General features: G+C 39.3%; 1 protein-coding gene across 4 annotated transcripts in view; it reads left to right on the forward strand.

Moving 5' to 3' along the window:
* PIP5K1B (phosphatidylinositol-4-phosphate 5-kinase type 1 beta) overlaps window positions 1-17,583 on the forward strand; it is a 283,009-nt gene that overhangs the window by 9,862 nt on the left and 255,564 nt on the right. Inside the window, exon 1 of one of the 4 annotated variants that reach the window (XM_081066582.1) lies at window positions 5,400-5,533. The exons of the other annotated variants lie outside the window; for them this stretch is intronic. The gene's annotated coding sequence lies outside the window, so the exon portion shown is untranslated. Of the gene's footprint in view, window positions 1-5,399; window positions 5,534-17,583 lie in introns of those variants that run through there. 4 annotated transcript variants of the gene reach the window in all.

Here is a 17,583-nt window from a genome sequence, read left to right on the forward strand (position 1 = left end):
AGCCTAAAATTTATATCTACGAGCTCTAGATTACATTATTGACATTGTACTTGGATATCTGAAAGGCACCCTAAATTCTACATGTCCAAGAACAGAATCATGATCTTTTCTTTCCATATCTGGTCTTCTTGCAGGGCTGCCCAGCTCTGTGATGGGTACCACTGACCACCATCTCACACAAGGCAGAGACTTGGGAGCCATCCTGACCCCATCCTTTTCAGCCACCACATCTCACAGATCACCCATTTCTGTTTATTTTGCTTCCTGAATATCTCCCCATCCATCTGCTTCTCATCATTTCTGCTGATTTTGTCCTAATCCAGCTTCTTATCGCTCTGCTCGTTTAATTTATTAGCCATAGCCTCCTTGGGCTCTTGAGTTCCTTCTGGCCTTCCCCTAATCCATCATCCACACCGCAGCAAAGCAGTTGAGATGGTTGGAGAGGCCCTTAGACTCTCGGGGCTGGAACCTTACCTCCCACACCCAGGCCAGCCCTCACAGAAGCAGACACATTCTGGCCTTTTGAACTCTTACTCAACTTCTGAGGACTTCCTCTTCCAAACAGCATTCTATGCCAGTGCTTTTGCTCTTCTGGAGTGCAGTCAAGCCCACAGTTGTAGCTAGAGTTGGCTTCTCTTACAGGCACAGGATGAAGATTCCAGATTGGTAGCATGGTCCTAGGGACCTGCTCAACCCACCCCAAATACTAAGGTTTTATAGTGCTCTGAGAATCCTTGGACTGCACTCCTTCAAACAGGAACCAAAAACTGCTAATTAGATAAGGGGAAAGCAGTTGTTGAAGAAGGAGTTAGTTGGAGGCTAAAAGTTCTAGGTATCTTTAGGATGGAATAAGAAACAGGATTGTAAGATTCGGTAGAAACCAGTTAATATAAATTAGCCTAAGTTAAACTTGCATTTAATCTTTGCACATGGCTTTTCCAGTTACTCAGTGTCTATTGAACTGTAAATAAAAGAGACATACCAAACGGTCTTAGTCATTTTGGGCTGCTATAAGAAAGTACTGCACACTGGGTAGCTTATAAACAACAGAAATTTATTTTTCACAATTCTGGAGGCTGCAAGTTTGAGATCAGGGCGCCAGCCTGGTCGGGTTCTGGTGAGAGCTCTCTTCCAGGTTGCAGACTGCCAACTTCTCTTTGTATCCTCTTAGGGTGGGAAAGAAGGCAAGGGGGTCCCTTTTATAAGGGCACTAATCCTATTCATAAGGGCCCCACCCACATGACCTCATTACCTTCCAAAAGTCCCACCTCCTAATACTATCACATTGGGAGTTAGATTTCAACATACGTAGCTGGGGGTACACAAACACTCAGTCCATCGCTCAACTGTGTATGGCTATGACAGTGCCCTTTAAAAAGCACATTCTACACTGTAACTCAGTATAGATACAGACATAGAAATAATAAATATATTCAAAATAAAGGTTTCCTGGAACAATACTGGAGCTATACCACATGAGACATGCTCTGGTATTTTCTGATACATTCCCTCTCACCTCAACCCCTACCAAACACTGGTCGTGATCCACCAAATTGACTTTACTCCCCAGAGATGGGCTGACACCTGAAACTTGGAAAGCATGAATCAAATCTTTGGTTCCCCTCCAGTGCTACCTGCTCAGTAGCTCAGACCAGAGGTGTGCCTTTGTTCAGGAGCTGACCATGACTCCTCATCCAGTGCTCTCTCCACCCCAGTGTCTTCAGAGAGGAGTGTGAGTTAACAAATCCATGAGGGTCCCCCTGCAAAGTTTACATTTCTGTCAAGGAAGCACTGTGAAATTTGTAAAGTAGACATGTGAGAGAGGTGTGGAGCAGCAACTCTAAGGCTGCCTTGTTTGTTACACAGGATAAATAAACTACAGTAATGACACATGGCCTTTCAACTGTGGCATGTCTATATTTTTTCATATAATGTGCACTCTAAAATTCATACTAATTTAGTTCAGCAAGAACCTAAATACTGTAGGGGGGGAACCCTACATTAAAAATATGTTGAGAACAACTTGACAGCAATATTTGTCCTGCCTGACATTTCTGAGACATCAAGCCTGCTCCTTTTAATTGGCTGTTCAAGCACACAGTGAAAGGATCTTAGAGAACTCTTGGCTACTTAGAACTTTTGGGCAGGCTGTTTTAGTTCTAGAATAAATGTCCTGATTACCAAGGGTTTTCGTGCTCCTTTAAGTGTCAAAATTCATTATAGCCAATTTTTGTAAAGAAAATTTCCCAAATATTGTCACAACTTTCTCTTATTTTTTAAAAGATTGTCATATAGAACAAAGTGTGTCTTTTTTGCTATAATAAAATGATTGCTTCCAGATCCATTCAGGGATGTAAGACTCTTACCTCTGAACCAAATGGCCCCACTTCGATATTTTTTTAAAATCTTGTCTGCCTTTTCTTGATTTGGGGGGTGGGGTGCTATTTCTGTGACTTTCAGCGGTGACAGCCCCTTCACTCATTGTTTGCTATTGAGAATCTGTTGTGACCTTGGGAGCCAGATAACACCCATATTGTGTGAATTGTGTTTTCCAAATAGATTCATATTATGCACTGAAATTGATCTTTAAAAAAAAAAAAAAAGCAGTTTTTGTGGGAGGGCCTCAAAAGTTCTATCTGTAAAGCAAACAAGGTTTAGTTCTTTCTCGGTCACTTACTTCATTGGCCAATAAAGAGCATGTTTTCCTTATGTCCTGTTTTTGGATTGTTCAGATAAGTAAAGTGCTACTTTTTAGACTGAGATATTCATGTTTTTTTTTTAATATATATAAAATTTTTATGTGTTTATTATGGTCTAAAACACTTTCATATACTTTTTTATTTAACTTAAACAGAGTGGTAATTTATGGGTGATTTGGTGACAGTTTCATTTTTAGTGTTTTATGCCTTGAGAGGTTATAGATTACCAAAGGTATTTATTTCTCGTTCCGTTGGAGAAATTGCATAGAAAATTTCCTCAAGATTCCTGATGTCCATTTTCCATTGGTAGACAAATTTTAATACCCACAATAAAACAAGTAAAGTGAATATGAAACCTTTAACCTATTTTTAAGGAGTGATATAAACCCGACTGTTCCTAGGCTTATAAATTCATTATACGGAAACAAACAAATAAAACAATAACATTATTGCTTTGGTAAACTATATTTAAAATGATGCCCTTTTATTCTTTTTCCCAAGACATGTAGTTTAGACAGAGTGGTAAAGATTTATGGGAAATGGAGTAAATGGGAAATTGGTCTTTCATGCTAAGAATTAAGAGAGAACTATGACTTTTGTTTATGTTTGTGTATAGAAAACAAAATGGAAATTCAGCTCTTAAGCTTTGTGTACATTTGGGCTTCATTATTTAGCCTTGCAGTTTCTCAGAAACTCCCTCTCCTACGTGGCAATTTATAATGTCAACATGATGCGTCATTTCATTTTGTGCAAACTTTATATAAGGAACAATCATTTCCACATATGTCAAAAGACTTCTGGAAGCAGTTTGGAACTGAGTGTTCACCATCCTTCATTGCACTTAGCATCTTCAGAGATGGTCACCAACACTCCCTGATGTTGCATTTTTATTGGTTTCTTCCCTCTCTGCCTCCTTCTCTAGAAAGTAAAGTTCCACAGGGGCCCGTAATATGTGGACTAATTTAATAACTCATGCCTTACTCTCTCTTAGCCACTGCTCTTGTCATCCCAACTCTTACCTCTATGAGAAGTCCCTCTGTTATGAAATCTTTATGCATACTTGTTACCTTTTCAAAACCTGAATCCATGTTCCTCCCCAAATTCTAAATTTTTATCAGATACCCTCATTTTTTACCTTTGATATTTTAGCAGTCTTTTAATTTTGCTTGTTTCTGTGCAGATACCAAGTCCTTAGGAATTTAAAAAAAATATTCTCTATTCTCACTTTCATTTCCTCTATTAACACCTCTTACTGGGACTATGATAACTGCTTCCCAAATAGCTTCCATACCTCCTTTCTGTCCTCTCTAATCATTTATAATAACTCCTACCAGAGGTTAGAATTCTCTCACTACCATGCCCCCAAATCTTTAGATACTTTGCTGTACCTGAAATCTAAATGCCTTGGTTTGGTCCATGAGACCATCTGCAGTCTGGCCCTATTGACGATTCATCATAATCATCATTACGACCTGATTGTCGTCCTTGTAGTGGAACAGTAGTGATAGCAACTGCCATTTCTTCAATTCTTACTCTGTACTGGGCACAACACATAAAAAGACATGAAGACATCAAGGTTCTTAGTGTGTGTGGAGCTGTATAATCTGATGATGGCTAGGAGCAGTGTGGGTGGAAGGAGACGGGCTGGAGGGGTATGTTGGGGCCAGACCATGACATCTTGTCGGATGTGCTGAGAAGTTCTGCTGTAGGCAATGAGGCAACAACTGGAAGATTTTCATGGACAAGTGGTGAGCTCATGTTTTATGTTGCATCAGCAACATGGCATGGGCTGTAGATTGGGAGATGAATGATAGGGGAAAGGGACTGCAGACAGGGAGACCAATTACAGGAGACGTGAGCCTCCTGAATTAAGGTAGTGGGGATGGGGGAAAGTAAGCAGACTTGAGATTGAGGAGGGAGATTTTTTTGGACGTGGTGACTACTTCATACAAATTTTAAGGAATTGGAATTAGTAGAAGAAGATGACTCTCTGGCGTTTGGCTGGAGAAGCTGGAGCGATGGGAGAATGACGATCCATAGAGAGAGTGTACTGGGAAGAGGCAGCATGTACGTGGCGGCAGACGCTGTGAGGATGCATTCAGTTTTGAACCTACACTTGAAACACCTGTGGGCTATCCAAGTGCAGTGCAGCCGTAAGGAGAGAGGTCCATGGTGGAGACGCTGTGTTACGGTCATTGTTCTCTGAGCAGTGATTTAACCCACGGGAGGAGATGAGATTGAGATACCTGCTGGACATCCAGGTGGAGGGTCTAGAAGGAAGCTGTGTGAGTGTGGATGTAAGGAGTCAGGCCCCTGGTGGGCACAGAGTGTTATGTTCTCTCGCCAACATTTAAAGTCATGGGATTAAATGAGACTTCCCTGAAAAGGAGTGTAGACTAAGAAGAGAAAATGTCTGAGAACAACGCCATTCCCTGATCTTCAGTTGCAATTTTATTTCTCCACAGTTCATTTTTTTCTTACTGAATCTTCTTCCATATTCTTCTCTATTTAAAGAAATAACATCATATTGTTCAGGATACCACGTATGTGGCACCGTTCTGGAAGGTTTCTCTGATCCCCACACTTGCCCAGAGTGATTTCTCTGGCGCACATTCCGTGTGGAATTCCTGCTCTTAGGACTCTTGTGGAGCTTTCCCTTAAAGCTGACTTTTCATTTGTTCTCTGCTTCTCTCTAAGCAGACTCAATTCCTGACAGCGAGGACCATGTCTTCTCCTACTTTGTGTTTCCCACCCAGCCTCTCTGCTGCTCCTACTACTTTTTGATTATTCTCCTTTAGAAGAATGAAGCTACAAGATGAACAACTCAAAGCTCTGTAAGGATGTATATCAGCCGATATGCCTTGAGCTAAATAGAAAGTGCCTGCTTGCAATGTGTTTGTAGCTAGAATGTTTTATTTTTCACTAAAAAATAATAATAATAATATTAGAAAAACCCACAGGTCCACAAAACCCATGCAGAATTCTGTCATTCATCATTCTCACTATTTGAAACTTTCAGCGGAAGAGAATATATTTTTTGGCAACTCCTCTACTATTGCTTATTGTGAGCAGAGTTTATCTCCTGGTTTCATTGGGTCAAACTTCCTGTTGTTTTTAAATGACACTTTGCATACATTTACACAGGCTGAGTCTGGGTGCAGTGAGAGCTCTGATCCAAAAAGCGGAAATTCTGGCTTATTCTGCCTCTCTCCTGACACTTTGGTGACCTCTGGTCCAGTGCCTTGACCTCATGTGTGCCTTTTCTCATCTGGGGAATGAGAATCTATGCACTAGCTTCTAGACTAGTTCAAAAGCATGTTGTGAGGCCAGATAAGAGTGATGGCCTTTGAGGTCCTTAAAACAAAAGCATCATGCACATTAGAGAATTTATTTCATCCAAATTGCTGGAGGTCAGACTCCAGACAGCCACCCTTATCGGTCCTGAATAAGCAGGTCTGAAGCAAAGCATGACATCTGCTGTGATGAGGTTCCCATAGAAGAATTCTCCTCCCCTATCCCCAGAGTCCGAGGGTACAAGTGGGATGCTTTGCCAGAGTCATTGTGATCAGAGTTCCAGAGTTCAAACATACCCTCAACATAGATAAGGAGAGGAGAGTAATGAACTTTTATCTTTAAAAAGAGATGGATCTTAGATATTGAGGTTTATTGAAGAAAGCAAAACTCATGTTTACTTGTGAAAGGAAACGAACAGTGATGGTCACAAATAATAATACGATCGAGTCCAAACTAGGACATAATGCTCAGTGTATTAAACAAGTTCATTGCTTATTCAGTTTAGATTGTACAGTTTGTGGTTGTCATTATCGTACCTCGCAGAATGCAGAACTCTGTGCCTCACATGCAAAGATGGTCAGTGTTTCAATCTGTTCGTACTGAGATGGACTAAGAGAAGCTCCTAGAAGTCATCCAGAAAGCACTTTTAGCACCTGTGGAATCTTTAAGGTCATTTGAGGTTAACGGCACATTCCTCAAATGCTAATGAAAACTTCCATTAATAATACGAACATCTGATGACCTGTATCAAATAGCAGAGGGGTATGGCTGGAGTAAAAGACATAAGTAACACTTGATCAAAAGTGGGGGGAGCTCAGAGTTTAACATCATTGGCATAGGGGTCACAATATTGGATATGGAGTATCGACATTGGACCCAGAAGAAGAGACCCAAATCTTAATTCCTTACTTAGCCTGGCGGTGAGCAGAGTGGCATAATCATTGTCATCGGATGCTGGTTATTGGTGTTCAGTCCTTAGAGTCAGACTATGTCCTAAGCATGGCGGACTTCCAGGCTAGATTGCAAATGGTAGCAACCTCCACAGAGTGAAATCATAGCTGACAGCAGGGGGGATATGCAAGCAGACAGAGATGTGCTACTTTCTCATCTCTTACAATGGGAAGCAAGGTATAGTCATTAAAAGTTGGCCCACTTCCAGACTTGCTGTACCATCTTGCATTCCCACCAGTGGCACATGAGAGTTCTAGTTGCTCCACTTCTTCATCAACACTTCGTAATGGTTAGTCTTTTTCAGTGTAGATAGACTAATAGGTGTATAGTGGTGGCCCACTTGGGTTTTAGTTTTTCCTTAATGGCTAATGGTATCGGGCATCTCCTCATGTGTTTATTTGCCATCCTTAAATGTTCTTTGGTGAGGCGTTAAACTCGTGTATTAATTCTAGTAACTTTTTTTGTAGCACGCATTGAATGTTTTACATAAAGAATTGTGTAGTCTTTTTTTTTAATCACTTAAAAAGATTGTTGGAAACACAAATGAAGATTTGAGTACTTAAAATTACAATGGTTATGAACAGAGAAATTAAAACAATTATAAATCAAACTTTGAGTGGAGGATGGGGTTGGGGGGTGATAGTAGGAGGAAAGTCCCTGATCATAATCTAGAATGAGAGATTTAAGCATGTTATCAAGTATTAAGGAGATAACCACCAAGAGCCCAAATCAGAAAATTTTAAGAATGGTTGTCTTGGGAGAATGCAACTGGTGGCAGGAACAGGAAAATCAAGAAATGGCTGTTCTCACAAAGTCCTCTATGTCGTTTATTACCTTGTTATATGCATTTTTTTTGATAAAAGTAAATCATTGTTATATTGGTAATTAGAACATAAAGATTAAAAGCAACATGAAGTGACTAAAATGGGTGGAGGGTAAGAGCTGAATATTATAAAGTAAAAAATACTAGGACAATAGTCTACATTTAGGATATTGTGTAACGATAGGAGGGGCTCTAAAATAACATAATCGTTGATGATTATCTAACATTTATTTGGGTGTTTACCACATTCCAGGTACTTTGTAAACAATAAACAGGCATTAACTTGTTTAATATTCACTAATATTATAGGTACTATGGTCATCATTTTATAAGTGAGGAAACCGTGGAGCTGACTAGTAAGTACTTTATTCGAGGCCACACAACCAGGTTTCAAAGCCAGAGTTCCAACCCCAGAGCCTTGTCTCTTAGCTATGATACAATGTTATGTCTCATGGTAGAACAATGGATGTAACACTCCACAGTGCACACAGTGCATGCCCCTTAATCTTAGGCTGACATGACTTTTCCACCGAGACTATCTCCTAAAGAGGTACACTAGCTCCCCCTTATCCACGGGAGATACATTCCAAGATGCCTGAAACCATGGACAGTACCAAACTCTATATATACTAATTTTTTCCCCCATACCTACATACCTATGATAAAGTTTAATTTATAAATTAGACACAGTAAGTGATTAACAGCAATAAATAATACTAAAGTAGAAGGATTATAACAATATACTTTGTAACAAAAGTTATGTGAATGTGGCGTTATTAAGTAAAATAAGGGTTACTTGAATACAAGCACTGCAAAACCACAACAATCAATCTGATGACCTAGGTGGCGACTAAGGGACGAAGGGCAGCAAGTGTGTATACACAGCATAGAGATGATTCACATCCCAGGCAGGACGGAGCTGTATGGTGCGAGAGGTTATCCCACTACTCAGAACCGTGCACAGGTTAACATTTGTGCACAGTTTATTTCTGGAACTTCCCATTTAATATTTTTGGACCACAGGTAACTGAAACCATGGACAGTGAAACTGCAGATAAGGGGGACTAGTGTAATTAACTTTGTCTCATTCATAATTCAATAGATATTTCAGTTGTAGGTACTAGGATTATTCCCTTCTAGTTGGGGAGGCCAATGGTAAAGAAAAATACATGTATGAGTTAGTACAAGATGCTGTAGAGAAAAAAATAGAGCAGGATAAGGAGTGGAGTGATGGCAGTGGTGGTGGAAGAGTGTTATTTTAGAAAGCAAAGTCAGGGAAGTCCTCTCTGAGAACAGCACACATGAACGTTGTCTTAGCTTGGGATGCTATAACAAATATATCACAGGCTGGGTGGCTTACACAGCGAACATTTGTAAAGGTGTCAACAGGTGTGGTGTCTGGTGAGGGCCCACTTCCTGGTTTGCAGATGGCTGTCTTCTCACTGTATCCGCACATGGCCCAGCACAGAGAGAGCGGAAGCTAGCTCTCTCATCTTTTCTGATAAGGGCACTAATAACATTCACGAGGGCTCTACCCTCATGACCTGGTTACCTCTCAAAGGCCATCCCTCCTAATACCATCCCACTGGGGGTTACAGTTTCAACATAGGAATTTGAGGGGGATGCAAACACTTCCTAACAAACACACATCTAGATGATGTGGAGAAGTGAACTATTCTGTCTGTTGAATTACGCTGAGAAGAGCATTCCAGGCGGAAGGAATAGTAATTGCAAAGTCCTGAGGTAGAGCTCCTTTGGCCCGTTTGATGTTCTGTGCAAATGGCCAGAGCTGAGGCAGTGGAGGGGAATACTTGAGGCCAAGGCAAGTAGAGCCTCATAAACCTGGTAGTGACTTTTTTTTTATTTTTAGTGTGATGAGAAGCCAGGAGAGGGTTGAAAGAAGGGAAAGGACAGCAACAAGAACGTCCTGCATTGTGTCTCATGAAGAAGCAGTATTTCAAGAAGACTTTTGAAGCTGAGAGCATTTTGCTGGTCGATGAATGTTTGAATGAATGAATTGCTGGGAAGTCAGGTCCTTTTTGAATAAGAGAAGTGTCTGCATTCACTGTACTAACATGTACCTTCCTGAAAGGTGATTTATTGGCTGGGGCAGTAGCTACGTTGTGGCTACACAGAGATGCTAATTCATGACACTGTCACTGATTGCTTCCTGTGTTTAGTGAAGTTAATATGTCTAACCACCATTAAAAAATTGTCATTCTTAGATATAAAGTAATAATTGCAAAAATACATTATGAGACTGGTGTGAAGGTGGTGCATAAGGAAAGGTGGGGAATTTTGAAGGAAAGGTTTACATTGAGTTTAAAATATTTGGATAGAGATACTAAATATCTAAAATTGTTCATCTTTTTATAATTTTCTTATAGGGACTTTTAAAAATTTGCTTACTTAAGGTATGTATTTTTTAAATAAATGATCATTGAAGAGTAAAAGTAAATCCTTAATTTCTGTTATCTAGGATAAAGTATATTTTGATTTAATTCTAGGAGCTATTAAAAATCTCTAATTTATCCAAAATATAAAAGGAAGATAATTTCTTAACAGGTTTAATTATTTTAAGAAATTATATTAGAACTAATAAAACTACCACTTTTGAAAAGCAATGAAGTAGGAGAAATACCAATATCTGTATATACACACATAAAAGTTAGTATCCAGAATATATAAGGCACATATATAATGATGTCACAACTAGTCTTTATTTGGATAAATGGCCAAAGGTTAAATACTATCATTTTTACAACATAAGACCAATGTGTGCAAATTAATTATCCATAATAACGATGAAAGAAGTACAATGAGGTAAATTGAGATTTAAAAAAATACGATAAGTTGCAATGTTGGTATGACTGTGTAGAATTGGAAATATTTGCATATGATTCGTAGCATTCAAATTATTACATGCTTCCTGAAGAGTACCAACAATATTTAACAAAAGCCACTATACTGAATATACCCTTTGATCCAGTAATTTCTCTTTTCGGGGTAAAAAAATCTTATTAGAACAATGTGAATTTTAATAATGAAAGACTAAAAATAACTTTGTTAACTAACATTTGGTATAATGATCAAGCAAACTGTATTAGCTCATAACAATGTACTATTATTTGCAGATAAGGTACTGTGGGAAAGCCTATGTAAAATAACTGGGGAAAAAGATGCCATATTATGAAGGACTGTTTATAATCAAGCACACTGAGAAAGCAGAGAGTACTTTTGTACGATTTGCTTTAATGACTTTGTTTACCTTTTTTTGTATATTTGGTTATGTATGAATATGATGTGAAGAATGTAAGAGAATATAATTCACATTTGAAAGGATATCACAGTATGTAGAAAATAATATGCAGCAGGGTCAACGAGATTTGCAGCACTGCATACCAACACAGCCTGGTGAGGATAGGGTAATGGAAAAATACTCTTCAAGCCTAACTGGAACTGGCATCCATTCCCCAAAAGTGAGCCATATTAGCAGATGAAATTTATTTTTGGATTAAAAAATTACTTCAAAATTACTTTTAGATCTGTTTTCATAGCCCATATCCAGTTAGAATTATTTTTTTAATTCCACGAATAAAAACAAATTTCTTAATTCTCCACTGATATCACACCTCGCGTACTAGCATCTGCAACTAAATTCCAGAAAAGCAGAGAATTTCAGCAAACCCAAAGAAGTCATGGGAATGGAATTTGAGCTGGACTATGTTGAAAATGAAACTCTTGAGCTTGTCACATCAGGTTGTATTGAACCTAGACAGTAAATTCCAAGGATCTGATTGGGTCCTTTAAATGGGTCCCACCCATTTTATGTATTTAGTGTATACCAATACAGATCAGTCAGAATGGAAACAGCAAAAGGAATAGTGGATTTCTTGATTGCCTTGAATTTAGGATGTTCCTCCGGTATAGCTCTTCTTTTCACTGAGATAGAGGCATGCTGGGGCACTTAACTTGCAGTCTTAATTGAAAGCTGCTCCTCCTTACTCACCCTTCAATCATTAACAAGTTGCCATAGGACTTCCGTAGTTATCACTATTAAAGAAGGTTACCTTTAGCACAAGTCTATGGATCCTTTTTAATATGTATGATAATTTAGTTTCAAAGGTCATGTGTCATGTTCAGAGTGCTGCTTTAGACTCTTCGAGGCTGTTTTAGAACTTTTGATGTGTAAGACTTAACTCGTATTTCCATTTAACCTCAGTTTATGAATATCTGTTCCACCAATATGATTTCTGATACTTCTGATGCCTGGATAGGATGTGTCTGTCTTGCAGGGGGAAAGTGAGGCAGGGTGAACTTGACATTGCTTTGTGTACAATGGACAAGATCTAAGATGATACAATCTCTTTGCCCAGCAAAGAAGAGCCTCTAAAATGAAGTGATCTTGCTTACTTCAGTGGATTGTTGAGAAGATTAACTGAGATAATGGAACACAGGTAGTTTCCCCGAAAATAAGACCTAGCCGGACAATCAGCTCTAATGTGTCTTTTGGAACAAAAATTAATATAAGACCCAGTATTATATTGTATTGTATTGTACTGTATTACACTATACTAGATTATATTAAAGACTCAGTATTATATTATATTATTATATTATATTATATTATAGTATATTGTTATTAGACTGGGTCTTATATTAATTTTTGCTCCAAAAGACGCCTTAGAGCTGATTGTCCAGCGAGGTCTTATTTTGGGGGAAACACAGTAGGAACTAAGTAAAAGTTATTTTCGTTCACTTTTTATGAGCAAAGCTTTCTGGAAGGTGCTGAGGGCAAAAAGCTAACATTTACATGGGGTACGAAGAGATTGCAAAAACAAATTAGTGGTCTGTATCCTCAAGGAATTTAAAATAGATTAGAGGAGCCAGGCTAACACATTTAATTAGGGGAGTATAATGCAATTAAAAGAAGGGTGGCAAAAAGTGCTGAATGTGGCTGGAGGTAGGGTAAAAGCCAGCCTCAGAGTTCCAAATCAAGCCCCTGAGCTTAGGGTATGTGCTGGTTCTCTCCAGATTTGAAGATAGGCTGGTGCACAGAGCTAACACATGCTATAAAATTACTCGGAGAGTCCAATTTTTAAAAATGGTAAGGTGTTAGAATTATGCTGTTTGCTTTTGAAAATTGCCTCTTTTTCACTGTACTCCCTGCTCAAATGGAAGTATTTCATAATAATCAAATTGCAACCCTTTTTACAGTGTGGGTGAAAGGAGCTAGGAGGTACGGGAGATGACTTTCAGCTTTTTGCAGCTCATGTTCATCCTCCAAGGACTTCTGTGCTTCCACCACAGTGGCGTTAGCAGGGACCCTGTGTGCTAGTCCCCAGGTGGAATTGCTTCTAGAAGCTCCTGAAATCTTACCTGAGACACTGGAATAAATAGTGAGTTGGAAGAGATAAGCCTTTTATTTATACCTGTCTTGTGGGGCTTAGCGCCTTTCAGTGTGCATTTTCAGTTATTTGCAGACGCGTCTTATCTTCCCTGCTGGATTCTAAGTTCCTTGAGGGAAGAAGTCTCTCTTGTTTGTTTTTTAATAAGTAAAACTTTGTGCAAAGCAGTTCCCTTTACTCCAAAGTCTTGCTGAGTGATTGAATGACAGGGATCACTTTTGTTGTTTGTGTGTTTAATAATGTTACTTCGGAGTGTCTACAAGTACGTATGTATTCCCTTGGTTTTTGGCATATTTGGGATTCAAAAGAAATTCTTTCCCTTGCCATTTCTCTCTTACTCTCTGCGGGCATTTTCCCTTCAGTCCATCTAGGGGTGGGGATCAGCTACAGTATGTTTTATTTAGTGTCCATTCATATTTCTTTGGAAACGCAGAGCTCTATGGCCATCAGAAGAAGAGGTACTGGTCTCAAGTCTGGTAGCTAAACCAGACACTTGGGTTTGGTAAACAAAAGGTACGGGTCCTGAAAGAGAAGAACAGCTCTAAAAGATGTAGGAAGGCTCGTTTTTTTCCTGGGTAAGGCTTTCTGTGAGTGCTCAGTTAAGCAGCATCAGGCATAAACAGCGAAGAGGTCTGCCTGCCCCTTAGGCAAAGCCTGGTAATTCTTGGTTGGATGGAGTGGGCATTGTAATTCATTGTCAGCTCAGTGTGCATTCTTGAAAAGCTCCTCTTCTGCTGGTGCTGCCACTGATGAAGACATTGGAGTCCTTTATCAATGGCGATGCTTTGCCGAGCAGTTCAGCACCTTCTTCACTGTACTAGAAGGAAGGTTGTTTAATTTAGGTATGGGCCATTAGGTGACGGTAAATACTTGTGTATCGTGTCATTGAATTTGGTGGTGACTGATTATTAGAAGTCTTCTAAGAAGTTGATCATCCAACCACAAGACTGCCAGTGGGAAATGAGAAGCAGATGGTTGAAGACACCTTGCTGTGTGCTGTCCATGCTCACACAGAATGCTGCTGGGTTCTGGTTACTCCTCCAGCATGGTGCCTCGTCTCTGCCCCGTTTCCTCAAAGCACATGACCAGCCTGGCATTGGGTCCACACTGTATGGACTTGCGTATTTTGTTTTTCTCTATTTGTCCATTCTGTGTCCACCAGTCCTTCTAACTGGTCAGTGTGTGAAGAATGATGACTAACCACGGGGTGTCCTAAAGAAATTTTTAAAAAGTACCGTCTCCTTTGAGTCCTATTATCTATGCTATACACACAAATTCTGTGTGACTTTTAGGTTGTGAGAGGGAAATTTGAATTAAAATTTTCCCTGTTTTGGGTCCACAGACCTAAGGTTTTAAACTTTCTTTCTGCATTCATTATTAAAATACCTGGACTCCATAAGGGATCATTTAACTGGGAACTATTGAGTAAGAGACACTGGAATGTACTGTGGTGATTACGAGCTTGAATTTGGGTTCACATCTGGCTCTGCAACTTCCGTGTGATCCTGGGAAAGTCACTCAACTCCTTTATTCCTCAGTGCTTCCACCTATAAAATGGGAGTAATTATGTGCCTACCTCAGGGTTCTCAGATACGTTACTCAATGGCAAGCACTCAAATATTTGCCTATGTTTACTGGACAATTTGAATGATTCGTGCACAAAGTGTGTACAGAAAAGTAGTTGAAGTGAGGGACTTAGAGTGTAGTTGAGGAGATATGCTCATGAAACACAACCAGTCGTGCTGGGAATGCAAAGTAAGTAAGAGGTGGGTTATGAGAGTTCAGAGGAGGGAATGGTCACTCCTGTGTGGGAGGCATACAGGATTAATGAAGCTAGAAGAAACAAGAGAATGGGAAATGTTCTAGGTGGGAGGCAAAGACAACAAGAACAGAGGCTCAAAGCTTCGTCCAGCGTATCTCTACTGCTTGGGTAAGAACTTGGCCGGTGAAGACTGGTGGTAGCAGACAGGTGAGGCCAGAATAATGTGTCAAGTGGACCAGATATGGACAGCCCTACTCCTTTCCCCCCATATTTCTTTTCTTTAATGTGATGACTGACGTTTACTCCCATGGCTCCCTGCTCACATAGTCCTGAGACTACACGGATGGGAATATCTCTCTGGCCTATGACAGAGAAGAGGAGAAACAGGGTTGATTTATAAAAAGAAAGGAAGAACATGTTTATTTACAAATCTACACTCTGATGGAGGAACCATTTTGCAGAGCATTTGGTGAGGTTAAAAGGGGAAAATAAGCCCATTGGTTTGATTGTTGTGTGACCTTCTACTAACCAGACAGATGGAAGCTAAGGCTGATGATACCTTGTGGACACACACTGCAAAACTGAAGAGGCAATAGGAGTTGACCATCTCAGTTTCTGGATGGGTAATTGGGCTAAAAAAAGTCTAATACCTTTTAGCCTTTTATGGGGAACCTTCTCAGAATACAATCAAGGAAGTTGCTATGTTGGACTTAACACTGACCACTAAGGAAGAATTAATTTATGACATGGAATACAGAGGAGCCATTGAAGACAGTGATCATGATTTCTTGGAGTTATTTTTAACAAGCTTTTTATCTTAGAACATTTTTCAATTTAGAGAACTCTCGAGAGTGTAGTACAGAGTATTCTCGTATATTTCCCACCCAGTTTTCCCTATCATGATCTTACACTGGTACGCTACATTTATCCCAACTCATGAACCAATATTGATACATTATTATTAACTAAAGTCCATCATTTATTTAGATTTGCTGTTTTTCCCTCTTGCCTTTTTTTTTTTTTTTTTTTTTTTTTTTTTGCCCAAGGACATTACATTTAGTTGTCATGTCCTCCCAGGCTCCTATTGGCTGTGACAGTTTCTCAAGTTTTCCTTGTTTTTGATGACCTTAGCAGTTTTCAGAATTACTGTCAGGTCGTTTATAGAAAATGTCCCTCAACTGAGATTTGTCTGATGTTTTTCTCATGATTAGACCGGGGTTAATGTGTTCTGGGGACGTAAAGTGCTATTCTCATCACATCATATCAAGGATACATACTATTAATACTATGTCACTGTTGATGCTGATTGCCTGGCTGAAATAACGTTTGTCAGATTTCTCAATGATAAAGTCACTCTTTTCTTTCCCCTCCCTTTCCACCCTGTACTCTTTGGAAGTCACTATGTGAAGCCCACACTTAAGGAGTGGGAGTTATTTTCCTCTTCTTTGAAGGAGGAGTATCTATAAAAATGATGTGAAATTCTTCTGCATGGGAGATTTGTCTATTGTCCCCATTTGTTTATCCAATCACTTATAATCACTATGGACTCATGTTATACTTTGAGTTATAATCCAATACTACTTTATTGTCTGACTCAGATTGTTCCAGCTTTGACTTTTGTTCCACTTCCTCTTTCAGTTGGCTTCTTCTCTATCCCTTGATATATCCCTATCAATGTGGAGTTTTGTTTGTTTGTTTTAGCATCTGCTTTCTGACACTATGAGATGCTCCTGGCTCATTTGGTGTATTTCCGGTCTTAGATCTCTTGGAATTTGTGCCATAGAGAAATAACTTTGATCATAAGGAATATTACTGGGACTTTTGGAGAGCAGATTTTAAAACAGTCAGTGGAAATACATTGCATCTCATGACGTTTAAGGGACATGTGACCCAGAAGGGATGAGTGTTTCTGGAAAATGAAATTGTAATGACACAAATATGATGAAATTTCATGAGAACGATGGAGAGACAGCACCAAAGGAAAACAACGTGGTTTCAGAAGACCCTTTATGATTAATTTGGATTTTAAAAAGGCGTACACAGAAGACGTGATTGAACTGAGAGTTTCTAAAAACAGCATCATCAAAAGTTACTTAGCTGCTGGTTTGTGACTACACTAAATGAAGTTCCATGTTTTACCTTTAAACCAGCTGTAGTAAAATGGGAGTCTTTTTTATGTCTCTGAAGTCATCTGTAATCGTCAATCATTCACTCCACAAATATTTATTGGATGCGTACCATGTGAACTCATTTAGGCTCTGTGGCTACATCAATGAACAGAGCTGCCAAAGTCTGTGTTCCGTGAGGTTTACATTCTAATTCAGGGAGATGGGAAACAAATAGGTATTTTTAGTGTGACAGATGGTAACACATGCTATAGAGAAAAGTAAAGCAGGACAGGGGCGATGGGGAGTTCTGTGGAGGGGTGATGGGTTTGTTATTTAATAAAAGGTGGTCAATGAAAGCCTCTTCATAAGATGGTGGTATTTGAGAGACTAGAAGGAAGCAAAGTAATGAGTCGTCAAATGGTATACAAATGGTATACCACACATACATTTGTTTCCATGGTTATAAAATGACATTTCATTGTTATGTTAATTAAAAGGTTAAACTTTGGGGTATGTCTAAGTATGTGTAGTATATAAT

Source organism: Rhinolophus hipposideros, assembly GCF_964194185.1.
Source record: "Rhinolophus hipposideros genome assembly, chromosome: 11".
Lineage (NCBI taxonomy): Eukaryota > Metazoa > Chordata > Mammalia > Chiroptera > Rhinolophidae > Rhinolophus > Rhinolophus hipposideros.